Below are 16,442 nucleotides of genomic sequence, written 5' to 3'. Positions count from 1 at the left end.
TTGCATCCTCAGCGCAGTAGCAGGAATCCTCGGTTCTTTATCTGGTTGGAGTGAGTCAGGGCGTGTGTGACATTCTATCTAAAGTTTAAAGTTAGTTGAACCCCAGGACCTTCACTTCTGAATAGCACACACTGGAATCAGATCTGCAGATGGCAACAGGAAGAGAGGAGTGGTCTGAAGATACTGACCTGGGGTGGTGTCTGCCGGAGGAGGGTGACAGGTGTTAATGTTACTGAGTCCAAGCTCATACTGCTCGCCGCACGACAGGCCAGTAAATCGAGAGACAAGTTGTTGGGGCAAAAGTAATAGTGACTTTATTCGGAAAGCCTGCAGACTGAGAAGATGGTGGACTAGTGTCCCAAAGAACCATCTTACCCCAGATAGAATTCAGGCTTCTTTTATACTAAAAGGGGAGGGGGTGTGGTTGGTTGGCGCAGACTTCTTGGGAGTCGGCATCCTTTGTTCCTGCGTCGGTCCACCTAGGTCACGTCAGGATGTTCCTGTAAACCTCCAAGAAGACTAATGTTATTCTCTGTTCTGCAACTTTTTATCTCTCTATGAATGGAAAAGTGTTATATCTTTAAAGGTCAGAGCCTTGAGAATGTGGTACCTTGTATCTTTCAGGATATAGGCAATTTTCTTAACTCTAAGCAAAAGCGGAAGAATCCAAAGGTTAACGTTAGATCCAATATGGAGTCAGATTTGTTCCTCCCTGTTACATTAAGATAGGACAGTAGCAGAGAGAGGCTTTTCTCCCCCTTAGTTTTATGCAGAAAATGGTCATGGAATAATGGGGAGGAATCTGGCAAATGGCAGGATGCAGGGCCCCAGGAAGGGGAGAGTTCAGGTGTCAGGGCAGGGCCAAGCAGGGGAGGACTGAACTGAGCTGCAGAGAGAATTCTGTCCCGGGCTGAGCAGTGGTTTTGCAAAGGTGGCCCGTGGGAGGGCCGGCAGCAGGGGACAGTCGTGGGGGTCAGGCAGTGTCGCCTCCTCCTGCAGGTTTGGGAAGGGGCAACCACACACAGGGCACTCCCGGAACGGCAGATGTCACCCTGGTAACTCCTTTCAGGCCCCATGTTGCCTGTGAGGCTCAGACTCCTGCATCTAGAAGGGTCTGTAAGGCCCTCCTGGAGCCTCACCCCCACCTCTGGTCCCCTCTTCAGGTCCTGTTTCCCGTCATTTTCTAAACACATTCAGTCTCCAGGCGTTGATCACGGAGTGCTGTGAATGCAAATACAGAGGCGTCGTCCTGAGTGTTTAGAAGCAGGGACCCCTGCAGCCCCCCACCATCAGGATTCCAGTCCTGGCTATGCCACTTGCCAACTGTGTGTGTGTGTGCGGGTGGGGGGGTCCTCTCTGAGCCTCAGTTTCCTCAGCTGTAAAATAGGAATAGTAACGGTACCTATCTTATAGGGATATTGAGCTGTATAGGCGTTAGTTGCTGCTGTATCATCACCGTCATCATCATCGCCAAGCTCACACATTTCCCCCAAATCTTTATTCTAGATTCCCTGTCTTAGTCTGTTTAGGCTGCCGTAACAAAAATACCGTAGAATTGGGTGGCTTATCACAGAAATTTCTCACAGTTCTGGAGGCTGGGACGTCCAAGATCAGGGTCCTGGCAGACTCAGGGTCTGGTGGGGACCAGCTTCCTGCTTCGTGGATCACTGTCTTGCTTTGTCCTCACATGGAGCAAGGGAGCTCTCTGGGATCACATTTATAAAGGCACTAATCCCATTCCTGAGAGCTCCACCCTCGTGATCTAATCACCCACTTCCAAATACATGGGGAATTGGGATTTAACCTGAATTTTGGGGGGAAACAAACAGTCAGTGCCCTTCCCTGTGGAGGCACAGAGGGCAGTAGAGTCAGAAGACGATGATTCACAGCTATCACTATGTACTTATTAGGCTTGAAGGCTTATCAAGATACATTCCTGAGCCTCAGTTTCCCCATGTGTAAAAAGAGGGATCGTGACACCCTACCCATCTCACAGGGTTTTGTTAGCAAATGCCAAGCCACAGTGTAAGTACGTGTTCTCAGCAAGCGCCAGGTCCCTATCACTAATTTTTTGTTTGTTTGTTTGTTTTGCGATACGCGGGCCTCTCACTGTTGTGGCCTCTCCCATTGCGGAGCACAGGCTCCGTACGTGCAGGCTCAGCGGCCATGGCTCACGGGCCCAGCCGCTCCGCGGCATGCGGGATCTTCCCGGACCGGGGCACGAACCTGTGTCCCCTGCATCGGCAGGCGGCCTCTCAACCACTGCGCCACCAGGGAAGCCCCCATCACTATTCTTATTATGAGTTTTACTTTCCAGCAAGTGTTATAGTTTTCCTGATCTTTTTTCCAATTCCAAATCGGGACCCTTGGAGTCAGGTAAACTTATTTGCAGATATTTGAATTTGGGACTGTATTTGACTATCTGGGACCTCTTTTTGTCCAGGTTCCGGTATTTTGACTTCATTATACCCCAGCAGCTCGTAAGGAGGCTTCCTTGAGGCCAGCCCTCGTGTGGTCTTTGTCATCTTTATTTCCCTGGTGGCTCCTAGCACGTGCCTTACTCATGGTAGGCATTCGGCAGATGTTCTTGAATGCGTTTAGTATTAAGTAGTAATACATGTTCAGCTATATTTTATGGACAAACAAATGCTTGGATTCACATGTACGTAAGAGACATCTGTTGACTCTCTGCTGTGTACCAGCCAGCAACTTGCTTATTGTAATGTTATTCTCTGCTACAAAGGAATTGTGATATTCCAGGTCACCAAGCGACATTTCAGGACAATTACTCGTTAAAGGAAATGTAAATTTACGCATTAAACAGCGCCACTGAATTGCACAACGCCAGGAGGCTCTATCCACGTCGCAATCGGGAGCCCTGCTTCACTGGTTTCTTGGTACATAGAAAGAGTCGGAGGATCCGGCGTGGGCGTTTGAAGTAGACCCGAAGAGGTGTCAGGTGGTCCTTCAGAGTTCTGAGACTGAGGAATGGTTTGAGCAGTTACATTAGTCGCCACACACAACGGAGAAGAGCTCTTGAAGGACACCCAGCCTCGGGTCAGAGAGGTAATATTCCACTTCTGTTGCTTGATACTCTGCCTGCTATAGAAAATAATCTGAGACAGCTTATAATAAAAGTGCAGCCCCCATAAAATGAGAATGATTAACATACAGGAAGGAAAGGATAGGAAATGGATTTCAGGAAGCTCTGAGTCTCCTGGCAGCCAGAACAAAGAGAGCCCTTGCTGGGGTGATGCCTTCTCAGTTGAAGGAAGGAAGGGCCCCACGTCCTGCTGGCAGCTGTGGGTTCGTGGGAATAGATGTTGAAGTGTTGTACCAGCCTGCCGCTGGAGCATCTGGCTGGGGTTGGGTGGAGAGGGGCACATCCTTGCCGGGTAGAGTCATGAAGGCCCCTTAGCATCCGGTTGTTACTGAAATGCCTCTTGGAAAGTTGAGGATTATAATGTTAGACTGTGGCTTCCTGAAGCCAGTTCTCCTGGAGGCCAGAGCAGTGAGTGAGTGTGAAGTATCTGCATCTGCTTGTGAGGGGTACTTGGTGGAAAAGGGACTCTCCCCAGGTGACACTGGTGCTTCAGTGAACAGACCTGGAAGGGCAGATCATGTGCTCCTTCCACACCAGCACATTATCCTAAACCCAGCTTTTACCGGTGGGACAAACACAGCCTTTGGGAACCCCTCCCACCCTGGGGACATTGTCCAGTATGCCAGTCCTCAGTACCTCCCTGCGCAGGCCCCCTGAAGCTTGGCTAAAATACTACAAATTGCTCCACTGGGGGAGATTCTGACTCTTGCGTAAACCGTATTTTCTGGTGGGAGTCAACCATATTGATGGTGGGAAAGGCCTAAAAAAACTTTTTTTTTTTTTTGGCTTACTTTTCTTTTGTTTTCTTTTTTCTTTCTTTCTTCCCCCAGAACCACCAAACCACCTTTATTTATTTAACTTATTTTTTATTGAAGTATAGTTGAATTACAATGTTGTGTTAATTACTGCTGTCCAGCAGAGTGACTCAGTTATACATGCATAAACCTTCTTTTTCATACTCTTTTCCATTATGGTTTATCACAGGTTACTGAACATAGTTCCCTGTGCCGTACAGTCGGATGTTGTTTACCCATTGTATATATAACAGTTTGCACCTGTTAGTCCCTGACTCCCAATCCAAAAGTACTTTGGCTTTACTTTTCTCATGAAACCTGAGAAAAGACCTTCCTCTTACCCACCTCACTGGTAATAGGAGTTAATGGAAATGGATGTTAGTGTACGACATTCCTTTTAGGGTGTTTTTTAAAAAAAAGAAAAAATTGCTTTTAGATCTAAGGCGTTTTTCTGTAGCTTTAAAAAATACCAGCAGGGAATGCACATCTTATTCTTTTAGACGAAATGTCAGTTTTCATCATGATAGAGCCAACCAGGAAAGGAAAACGATTAAGGAGAAAGACTTAGGTAACTGGAGCCAAACACTTCTGGTTATAAAAGGGGTGGGCGTGGCTTCTGGGCATGTCGAGTGTGGCCCAGCTGTGTTTCTCCCAGGCCATGTCCTCCTTAAGGTCTGTGAATGGCTGAACTCAGAGCAAGTCTTTTGCAATCTGCGCCTTCTGAATACAGGTTTTGTTCTGTTGGCTTAATTTGCATTTGGTGTCTGGAGTGCCTGGTCATGGAAAGAGCTGATGCTTTGTTTTGGGTAATGAGGGCTGAGGTTTCAAATCAGTGTTTCTAGGTTTACCCAAGTGTTAAGTGTCATTTAAGTAACAAGCCACTGTGTTGCTCATCGAACTGAGGTCCTGCGGGCCTCCATGTGCAAATCAGATTTTTTGTGTATCTCCAAGTCAGTAGCTAACAGAATGACATCATGAAAGAGAGAGCTACATTCAAAATTCTGTTCCTCTTATATGCATTTTTATCCCAGGACAGATGCCTTTTTAAACTTCTTCAGATGCTTGGTTCTGTCCTTGTCAGTTATTTTGTAGCAAGTGTCAAAGTAAAACCACGAGAAAGGGAGGAGCTAGTGTGGAAGACTGTTTTTTTTCTGTTTAATTTGGTGCTTCTTGGAAAGTGCGTGAAATATTCATGATGAAGTGAATGGGGGCTTTATTTTAAATTAGTGTAGCAGCAAACGGTTAGCCCACGTACTGAGCTGCTGGTGTTGATCTGGCCGCCAGGAAGCTTGACGACCACGAAGAGCCTACGTGTTGTGTTCCTGGGTTGGCTGGTTGGTGGGTTATATAGTGATTTAACTCTAAGCCCAATTTTATCCTCTTCTTTTTTTTTCTTTTTTTTTTGAGCGGTACGCTCACTGTTGAGTGGGCCTCTCACTGTTGTGGCCTCTCCCGTTGTGGAGCACAGGCTCCGGACGCATAGGCTCAGCGGCCATGGCTCATGGGCCCAGCCGCTCCGCGGCATGTGGGATCCTCCCGGACCGGGGCACGAACCCGCGTCCCCTGCATCGGCAGGCGGACTCTCAACCACTGCACCACCAGGGAAGCCCCAATTTTATCCTTTTCTGTTTTTCTTTTCCTAAACGGTGTTTTCCAAGCTCTCAATAATTCATTATGAAAAGCTGGGCGTATGGTTGCCTTTCTCCTCCAGCTCCGCCTCTCCCCCCCATCACTGCACCACCTGGGTAACATTCCCCTTGTGTCAGAGGCAGTACCGATACCAAGGGGAAGGTTAAGCACTTGGAGTACTGAGCCCACGTGTATACAGAGGCATGGGTTCTATGAAGTCTAACTTAGAAAAAAATGCCACTATTGTAATAGCTCACTGACCTGAAACTTACCGTTTTGTAACCTGAAAATTTTGCACCCTGCAAATATGTGACAAAGATTCTGTACTGTAAATAGTATGCATTTTTAGAGAGTTCTTGCTCAGGGCCCTCTCTTAGGCCCAATTCTGAGGTCATTTTGTTTTCCTTCCAAAAACATGTACTGTAAAATAGAATAGGTCATACACAGATATAATCCTGCAAGTTTGATCCTATGGTAGGTGCTGTTCCAAGCTGCTCGGCCTTTGTTCCCAGGCTCAGAACCAGCTTGTGATCTCGTGTCTGAGATCGCAGGGAATGAGAAAGGTTGCAGATGCTCTTCATGAGGGTAGGGCTCAGCTGGCTTGTCACGCACTGTAGTCAGTGGGCGCTCAGTGACTGTGGGTCCAGAACCAACTGAATGGAATGGAGAGGAACTGCATCTTGTATATTTATTTCTCCATGAAGCAACGGTGGCACTGATTTCTTGCAGAGCTACTCATCCTCAAACTATTTACTATGTATGATATGTTATGCATAAATGTGTGTCTATATGCTTATATTACTATATGCCCACATGTATAGACATTCCTTACTTTGCACAGTTCTGATGATGCAGCAGTTTCAGTTACCATGCATTAAATAATACCAGTCCCTTAACACAATTCAAATTTCAGTTCTCCCGGTGTGTTAACCTGTGAGTAATCGTATAAAGTACACACACTTTAGTACCTGTGCTTCAGTTCACAAATTGCTACATAAATAACAGATGCACCTCACGATCAGTGACCAGTCACACCATTTCTTTCAGTCTCTCGGTGATCAGTCATTGCACACGTCACTCAGTTCACGCACAGACAGCAAAGCGTGTATTTGGGTTGCAGACTTGTCCTCCTGTGCTAAACCAGTGTGACATTTTACAGAAATGTCAAAAATTGAGAGGGAATTGGCCGAAAAGATCAAAGTGCAGCAAAGGAGTTAAAAATGATAACGCTGGAAGTGAAATTCAGAGTGGAATAACTGCTTAATGGGCACAGGGTTTCCTTTTGGAGTGACGAAAATGTTTCAAAACTAGATAGAAGTTGTGCTTGCACAACATCATGAATGTACTAAAAGCCTCTGAGTTGTTCACTTCAAAACGTTTAATTTGGGCCTCCCTGGTGGCACAGGGGTTACAAATCCGCCTGCCAATGCAGGGGACACGGGTTCGAGCCCTGCTCCGGGAAGATCCCACATGCCGCGGAGCGACTAAGCCTGTGTGCCACAACTACTGAGCCTGTGTGCCACAACTACTGATGCCTGCGCGCCTAGAGCCCGTGCTCCACAACAAGAGAAGCCACCGCAATGAGAAGCCCGCGCACTGCGATGAGGAGGAGCTCCCGCTCGCCACAACCAGAGAAAAGCCCGCGCGCAGCAACGAGGACCCAACGCAGCCAAAAATTAAAAAAAAAAAAAAAAAAAAAGTTTAATTTTATGTTATATGAATTCAGTTAAAAAATACAGTTGTCCCTCTGTATCTATGGGGGATTTGTTCCCAGACCTGTGAGGATACCAAAAGACTGCCATGCTCAAGTCCCTTGTATAAAATGGCATAGTATCTGCATATATAGCTTCCATACATCTTCCCATATACTTTAAATCATCTCTAGATTACTTATAATGCCTAACACAGTGTAAATGCTATGGAAATTGTTGCCATTGCACCGCAAATTCAAGTTGTGCGTTTTGGAACCTTCTGGAATTTTTCCCCCCCAATAAATGTTTTCAATCTGTGGTTGGCTGAATCCAAGGCTATTGAACCCACAGATGTAGAGGCCCAACTGTATGACGTTTGGCCAAGGCGTAGAAAAGATGCTTGCTTTGTATTGTCAGTTATGCTTCAGGAAGCTGGCACTTTTAAACTATTCGTGATATGTTTTTAACAAAGAAGTAAAACACTTCAATTCTCGACGTTTCTAATGTTTTCAATGGCAGGAGTTTTACTAGTTTTTGGATAGTAAAACTGTTTCCCTAGTTTTCTGGGTACACTGTGGATCAGTGTACTTTATTTTTTTATTTTGTATTTTTTTACTTAATTTTTTTAAAGAAGATAGAATTTATTAGAGGGAAGGGTCACTGCCAGAACAGCGGGCTGACTTCCTAGTAGGCTGGGAGAGTCGAGCCCGAACATGTGCTAATGATCAGTTTTTATAGCCAGAAAACAACAAAGGAACAGTCTGAAGTGAAAATTTCATTTACTGATTGGTCGAGGCACATATACCTTCTTTCTGTAGGGTGGGAGTGGGACAGGGCAGATGCCTTTCCTTATTTGGGACAGGTCCCGTTGTCCAGGTGGGCGTCGCCCAGGTGGGCTCAGGAATTTCGTGACCATGGCAACATGGTGGGGAGGGGATTAAGAGTCCGGTAGGGGGTGTAACCCTGAAACTTTTCCAGGCAAGGTCGTCCTTTGTCCTTGAAGCACCATTGTCCTTGGAGCACCACATTCCCCTCTCTCTTTATTTATAGGGCCAATTCCTTGGCCCTGTTGGATACCCTGCTCATATCTACCTAACTGCCTATTCCCTCTCGGGCATTCGGGAACCCCTTTTGTGAGTGCAAAAGATTTCCCTGTGTACGTTGTAACCTGACAGAGATTTTATGTTTTGACAAAAATAAGGTTATGGAACAATTGCAGTTTTTTCCATTGATAAGATAACCTTGCAAGGTTTCAGTTTGTGTGGTCATTTTTTTTTTTAAGATGGTCTTTGTTTGTTTATTTTTGGCTGTGTTGGGTCTTTGTTGCTGCGCGTGGGCTTTCTCTAGTTGTGGCCAGTGGGAGCTACTCTTCGTTGTGATGCTCAGGTTTCTCATTGCGGTGGCTTCTCTTGTTGCAGAGCACGGACTCTAGGCGCGCGGGCTTCAGGCAGCCCGTGGGCTCAGTAATTGTGGCGCACAGGCTTTGTTGCTCCACACCTTGTGGGATCTTCCCGGACCAGGGCTCGAACCTGTGTCCCCTGCATTGGCAGGTGGATTCTTAACCACTGCGCCACCAGGGAAGTCCCTGCACGGTCATGTTTATGGTCTTGTACTACTGTACAAATTGAGGGTTCCCTGTACACCTAACTTACCATATGCACACGTGATAATTGATGTGCATCTCCATGACAGCACATCGTGGCTGTAATAACCACTCACTCTGCTTGTGAGATGCTGAGATGTGTCTTCTACAGCAGAAAGGTGTGCTGGGCTTGTCAGAAAAAAAGCAGAGGAAGATAGAGGTGGGATAGTAACAGGTAAGTGGGCTGACCCTCATCTCCTTCTAGGACAGGGAAGGTAAAGTTCAGCAGACATTAGGAACTGATGAAAAGTCCTGGCTTACAAGGTGTGGGCAAACATCACAGCTGCCCAGGGGGGGCCTGGTAGCAGCTGTGTGGCCAGCAGCTGGAAGAAACAGTGGCCCTGGATGTGTCTTGGCTTCAGGAAATCTGGTGGCAAAGAGAGCACGGGCTGAGATGCCCGATGCCCAGAAATGCCACAACGGACCATGTTGACACTGGTTAGCATTCATTCATTGGATGTGTTGCTTTTGAGGATCCCTCTGCCATCTCATTCTGCTTCCCCTGCGTTGCAATACAGGCTATGCTTGTGTTACGATTCAGTTTGCATGTGACCTTCCCCAGCAGACTGAGACTTTGGAGGGTAGGGAAGTGTGTCTTTTTCTTTCTTGAGGCTTCTGGGCCTGGCAGTGCATAGTAGCAGCTTAATAAATATTGTTCATGAATGTAACATAAAATCAAGATTGCAATCTAAATCTTTTAAATTAACAAAGGAGTTTGTTTGTTTGTTTTGCTTAGCGATCACTGGTATTGTTTTCTGGCCAGAGCTTTTTTTTTTTTTTTTTTCCTGGGCCATGTGTTTATTTTTTCACTCCTGTTTCCTATTTATATTGTGAAAATGCTTAAGAAAATAGGTGGTATTGGCCCTGGGCTCGTGTCACAGGTTACTGTGATACTGTGAAGCCGATTCCAGCTTAGTTTATTAACTACACATCACAGCCCAAACCCTCTCACTGCATCTTAGTTTTAATAGACTAAGTTGAATGACTCTAGGGTTTTTTTGGGTCAATTTCTCGTGTATTTTCAAGTGGTGCTTTTTGGAAGAATGAAATACAAAAGGCAACTCATGAGAAATGGTCTGGTGTGGATCGTAGTCTTTGACGTTGACTGACTTTGCTTGTAAAGCAACTTTTTGCATTTTCCCGGGGTCAGCCTTCCAGAGCAGTTAGAGAACAGAACTGTCTTGAGAAAAGAAAGCACTGGAATGCCCAGCAATTGATGGCAGCCTCAGCTAGCAGCGAAACAAAGGCCGTGTTGCCCTGTAGAGCGCACCATCCTTAGGCTGGCTATGGATGTGTCCAGTGGGAGGAGAGGCCTGCCTTTTCTCAGAGGGCTGGTCCAGGTATCAGGTGAGGCTCACGGGAATGAGGTCGCGATGTGGTGAGGTCCCTGCTGCAGTGGTGGCCTAGGATCCCGAGATGCTGTCCAGATCAACTTTCTCATTGAGACCTCGTGTCTAGAACTGTGGATGAAATTTATATGGGGTTGTGGTTCCTTTGTATTCACTCTTAAGTCTTAAGTTAAGACTTAAGTCTTAACTTAAGACTCTTAAGTCTTAAGTTCCTTTGTATTCACTCTTAAGTCTTGCATCTTCAACTCCAGCTCAGGTTTTTAAAATCCTAGTGGAAGCTTCATTTAGGTATTTAAGATAATTTTGAATCTGCCACTCTGTGGGGCGATTACCACAAAACCCCCTAAAAGCTGCTGCTCTTGGGGAGTTTACAGGCTCCCAACTGTTTAGTCTCCTGAGTGCCAGGCGCTGTGGATTCAAGAAGGAGTTAGACGCAGACCCCGTGCTCTGGGTGGATAAGTCTGAGGCAGTGGTCACAAGCCCAGTCCTGGAGCCAGGCTGCCTGGCTAGGGGGCCCGTTTTTACTTCTCACATGTGACTTTGGGCAAATCATCTGTAAAATAGGCTAATGAAGGACTCATGTCAGGGTTGTTATGAGGATTAAATAAGTTTTTAAATTTGAAATATAGTTGATATACAATAATATATGTTACAGGTGTACAATATAGTGATTCACAATTTTTAAAGGTTATATTCCATTTCTAGTTATTATAAAATATTTGCTGTATTCCCTGTGTTGTACAATATATCCTTGTAGCTTATTCTATACCTAATGGTTTATACCTCTTAATCCCCTCCGCCCCTCCCTCTTCCCACTGGTAGCCACTAGTTCTCTATGTCTTTGGAGGCTTAAGTAATTTAATGTATGGAAAGTGTTGAGAGCAGTGCGTGGCAGATGGTAAGTTTTTTAAAACCACAATTATTATTATAGAAATATAGTGCATTAACATTTCTGGTCACATTTAGTCCTCAAAACAATCACGCACAGCAGGTGGTTCTGTTGCCTGTTTTTTTGTTGAGAATCTCCACCCCTTGCCCCCAGTCACAGTGTTTGAAAGGGGATCTGAACTTGTCCCCTAAATCCTTCCCTCTCTGTTTCTTGACTGACACAGCAGGAGAATGATAAGGAAAAGTATTATTCTGTTTGTGCTGCCATGACAGGGTGCTACAGATTGGGTGGCTTACACAACAGGAACTTACTTTCCCACAATTCCGGAGGCTGGAAGTCCGAGGTCAAGGTGTCAGCAGGGTTGAGTTCTTCTCTGGCCTCTCTCCTTGGCTTATAGATGGCTGCCTTCTTGCTGTGTCTTCACATGGTCTTTTCTTCGTGCAGATTTGCTGTGTCCAAATTTCCTCTTACAAGGACGCCAGTCATGTTGGATCTCAGGGCCTACGCTGATGACTTCATCTTAACACAGTTACCTCTTTCAAGACCCTCTGTCCAAATACGGTCTTCTTCTGAGGTACTGGAAGTTAGGATTTCAACCTGTGAATTTTCAGGAGATGCAGTGCAGCCCATAACAGGAAATGATTAGTAATCAAAACCAGAAGAATTGAACACCTAGATATTAAGAATCGATGTGAAGGCAGAGTCAGGGAGCAGTGGGGCTGACGGAGGCAGAGTTTTGATTTCCGACATGGTTTGCAAAGGACTTGGTCACGGACAAAGAGGAAAGGACTCTGTGTGATGAGAGGAGCAACCCCAGGATACGGTGATCTGGGATCCACAGGCCAGTCAGTCGTGGGATCAGCAGACGCATTAGGTGGTTCAAGCTCGGTGCATTAAAGAGGTACTGAGTAGCTGACTGTGGGTGAGAAACCGCAGCCTGAGACCCAGTGTTTTGTTTTGAAAGGCATTGGAGTCATTCATTGAGCACATCTTTATGGAGCACCCAATGTGCTGCAGACTGGGTCATAGCACAGTCTCCCCAGGGGAGACTTTGAGTCCCATGTTAGATCCCCGAAAGTGCCTTCTGACTCCAAAGTTGTTTGAGTCTGTGGCTGGAGAGAAACCGAGTAACTTTTCTAAAATTAAACGTCCTAAGTATGCCTTAATTTTTTTATTAACAAATGTTATTATTTTAATCACCACGTTGTGGAGCAGTAGAGGTTAAATTTCGAGGTAAGACCGTCTGGGTTTAATTCCTGGCTTTGTCAGATTTATATGACATAAACTGACAGAGCTTCAGTTTCCTCAGCTGTGAAGAGTGGACAGTCATACATATTTCATGGGTTGGCAGAGTGTGTACATGCAGTAATATATGTGAAGGTTCTAGTACTGTGTATTTCCCATGGGGTGCGCTCTTTATGATAATCCAGGAAGGCGGAGGGAATTCCCTGGCGGTCCAGGGGTTAGGACTCCACTGCAGGGGGCCGGGTTTGATCCAAAGGCGGATATAGTTATGCAAATTCGGGGCTTTTTTTTTTTTTTTTTTAAAGAGAGGAAAAGAAATGCCAGCTTTGGAGTAATACTCTTATGCATTCAATAACAAGAAAAAAGTCTGACATAGAAAAATTACCATTACCAAAGAGGAAAGGGGGAAGGGATAAATTAGGAGTATGGGATGATCAAGATACAAACTGCTATACATAAAATAGACAGGCAACAAGGATTTACTGTCTATCACAGGGAATTATATTCAGTATCTTATAATGGCCTATAATGGAAAGTAATCTGGAAAATATATTATATATAACTGAGGAAAAAAAAAGAAAAGGTCTGAGAAGCAGCCAGTGGTTGGGTGCTGGGGATTAGAAAAAGACAAGCCCCCGCCCTCAGCAAGCTTCCAGGCCAGGTCGGGGAGACCAGGAGGGCGCGTAAGTACCTCCAGCCAGGTGTGCTCATGCTACCCTGCTGGTATTGCAGAGGGCTGCTTTGGGAGAAAGTTTTGCAGGAAGGGTTTCACAGGAGAGCAAGTACTTGAATTAAAATCTGAATTTTGGGGAGAAATACATCACCTCGAGTGGAACATTTATTTCAGGCAATGGTGACGTCATATTCTGAAGTCTAGAGGTATAGGATAGAGGGTACACGGCATGGTTGGAAAGTAGCAGTTTAGGTGTCCGTACGACATGTGGGGGGTAGAGGGTGGAGGAGGGCAAGACCAGACATGAAAGCGGGGGGCAGATCACATAGACAGTGGGGAGCCGCTGAGAGATTCTAATGGGCAAGTGATGATATTAACAGTTGAGGAAGACTAAACCGATGGTGACGCAGGATGGTTTGCAAGGAGACAAAGTGCCGACTGAAGAAGAGTTTTAGAAAGATTTTGTGATGATCCGGATGAGGTGGAAGGCCTAAACGTGGGCAGCAGCTACAGCAGCCTGGAGAAGAGGACTGAATCCAGAGCTTGTGAGGTGGCTGGTGTCAGGATAGATGTGGCTGGGCTGGAGGTGACGCTGGGTGTTGAGCTCGGGTGTCTGGGTGGATAATGGAGCCATTCATACAGAGGCAGGGGAGGAGGGCAGGTGAGCAACCACTGTGATGATCTTTGGTTGGGTGAGTTGGAGATGCGTGGGGACGGTACAGGTCCTTCTTTCCCATAGGTAGCTGGCCAGCCGCTGGGTCTGGAGTTGTGTACATATGAAAGGACAGTGAATGCAAGTGCCTCTTTCTGGAGGGTTGGCCCCGACGAATAGAGCTTGAGATTTGGTGTCTAGGGTCGTCGTCAAGATTGTTCACAAATGTTTGGACCTTTCCTCTTCAGGATAGATGGTGGAATTACATCTCTCTGCCCCACTGAGCCCAGGCGTGGTCATGTGACCACCTTTAATTAGAAAATGAACAGGTGAGGCTCTGGTAGATTTTGTGCCAAAGCAGAACTCACAGGGGTGCTCTCAGCTGGGGTGCCTGGGGATGGTCCGGAGGGCCACCCAGCTGTGCTCTGGGCCTGGGTCCTCACGTGAGGTCAGTGTCAGCACGGACCGGAGTCTGGTCGGCCTGTGATGGACCTGCACTGACAACAAAACCTTTGTTTTAGGCTTTTAAGGTGATTTTGAGATGTTAGTGGTGGTTTTCTAGCATCATCTAGCCCTTCCTGACTCAAGTTGTTTCATGAGAGGAAGAACCTTACTAATTTTAAAACTATAAATCAGTTTTGAACTTACTTTTGTCAGTATATGCCTACGAATATGTGAGTGCACAAACCGGTAGGTGAAGGTAGCTTTGACCAAGAACATTTCTTCTGTCACTGTTAGCCTTCCACTGTAGGTATGTTTAATGAATTAAATGACAGAGATGCACACGCTCTTGTTTTAAAAACGACTGTATGGAGATAAAATTCCCAAACCATACAATTCATCCATTTAGAGTGTATTATAATCCCCTGGCTTTTTTTTTTTTGCGGTACGCGGGCCTCTCACTGCTGTGGCCTCTCCCGTTGCGGGGCACAGGCTCCAGACGCGCAGGCTCAGCGGCCATGGCTCACGGGCCCAGCTGCTCCGCGGCGTGTGGGATCTTCCTGGACCAGGGCACGATCCCACGTCCCCTGCATCGGCAGGCGGACTCCCAACCACTGCGCCACCAGGGAAGCCCTCCCCTGGCTTTCAGTAGATTCGCAGAGTTGTGTGATGGTTATCATCACAGTTGTAAGACGTTTTCATTACCCAAAAAGAAAACCCCTCTCCAGGCCTCCCACACATCCCCTCCCCAGCCGTTGACAACTTCTAGTCTGCTTTCTGTTTCTATAGGTTTGCCTGTTCTAGACATTTCATAGCAATTGAACCATACACTATGTGGTCCTCTGTGACTGGCTTCCTTCACTTGGCATGTTCTCAAGGCTCATGCGTGTTGTAGCATGTGTCAGTACTTCATTTGTTTTTACTGTCAAGTAATATTCCATGGTGTGGAATACAGTCTCTTGTAAAGCCATATATATGCCCACCCCTTTGTCAGTTAATGGACATTGGGGTTGTTTCCACCTTTTGAATTATGGATAATGCTGCTGTGAATGTCCATGTATGTTCTTGTACAGTCTTGTAGAAGCTATTCTGCACACATGTTTTCGTTTCTCTTGAGCTTATACCCAGGAGTGGAATTGCTGGGTCATGTGGTAACCCTACGTTTGACCCTTTGAAAAACTGCCAGATTTTTCCAAAGCAGCTGTGCTGTTCCACCGCCCCCTCAGTGGTGTGTGAGTGTTTGGAATACTCCACGCCCGCATCAGCACTTATTATTGTCTGTCTGTGATTATAGCCATCCCAGCAGGTGGCACAGGTTGCTTTAAATCATTTAACACGAAATTTTGATATCACACTTCTGTTCTCTTTGCACATCCTCTCTTCCATGTCAGCTCATGCTTTTATTACTTTGTACAGGTTTATCAGTGTTATCAACATGTATGTTTGGTAGGGAAGGCTTCCCTTCCATTATTGGACCCACATTTGCAGTTTAAAATGTGATATTTTGTCCAATGTTGGGTTCTTCAGCTTAACCAAGTGGCAAGTCCTATGGCTTTTCTTTGAGAAACTTTCAAGCTTAAACGGGAATGAGAATTAATCATGCTTTGCCACAAAAATCCCATCACTGTCACTTCACTTAATTGAGGGACTTTGGTGATGGTTCCTGTTTGTCTTCTTTCTTTAGCCAACTTCAGTTTGTGATGGGTAAAACCAAATGGGATTTTCAGTATATATTTGAATATTTATATTTTAAAACCACATGGTTTCTAAAGGTGAGAACCTTCTAGAGTTTATGCATTCAGCCAACATGCTTTATCGAGTGACTGGTCTGCCGTGGTGTTGAGACCGGGTCCCTGCCTTCATGGAGTGTGTCTTCTGGTTTGGGGACAGACCTTAAGGAACAGAGGCAGATGGGGTTACAAATTGGAACAGGACTCAAAGGAGACCTCTCTGCAGGAGAATGGTAGGGGCTCCCAAGTTGCTTTGTGTTTGGTGGGGGATGTGTTGGGAAAGACCTCAGTGAGGAAGTGACACTTCAGCTGAGACCCAGAGGAAGGGGCTTTCTGAGGTGGGGAAGTTCTGGAAGGTTAGAGGAACTGAAATAGAGTGTGGGGGGCCATGGGAAGAGAGGAGGGCAAGGTAGAGGCCATATTGGGCAGTGCCTTGTGGACATGCTAATAATTTGCACATTATTCAAGATGACGTGAGATGGCGTTGAAGGGCTGTAAGTAGGAGAGTAGCGTTGTCTGATTCATAAAAAAAAGATCCCTCGGGTTGCTGTGTGTCAGATGGATTGCAGTGGGGGAGGGGGGCGGTCAGGGTGATGGCCTTCAG

At 46.1% G+C, this 16,442-nt stretch overlaps 1 protein-coding gene across 3 annotated transcripts in view; it reads left to right on the top strand.

The window, feature by feature from the left end:
* The window catches only part of NEDD4L (NEDD4 like E3 ubiquitin protein ligase), a 346,917-nt gene that overhangs the window by 52,021 nt on the left and 278,454 nt on the right, over window positions 1–16,442 (top strand). The gene's annotated exons all lie outside the window — the stretch shown is intronic.

The sequence above is a fragment of the Leucopleurus acutus genome, assembly GCF_964270905.1.
Source record: "Leucopleurus acutus genome assembly, chromosome: 13".
Taxonomy (NCBI): Eukaryota; Metazoa; Chordata; class Mammalia; order Artiodactyla; family Delphinidae; genus Leucopleurus; species Leucopleurus acutus.
Note: the sequence above shows the minus strand (reverse complement) of the source record. Positions and strands in the feature narration are given on the sequence as shown.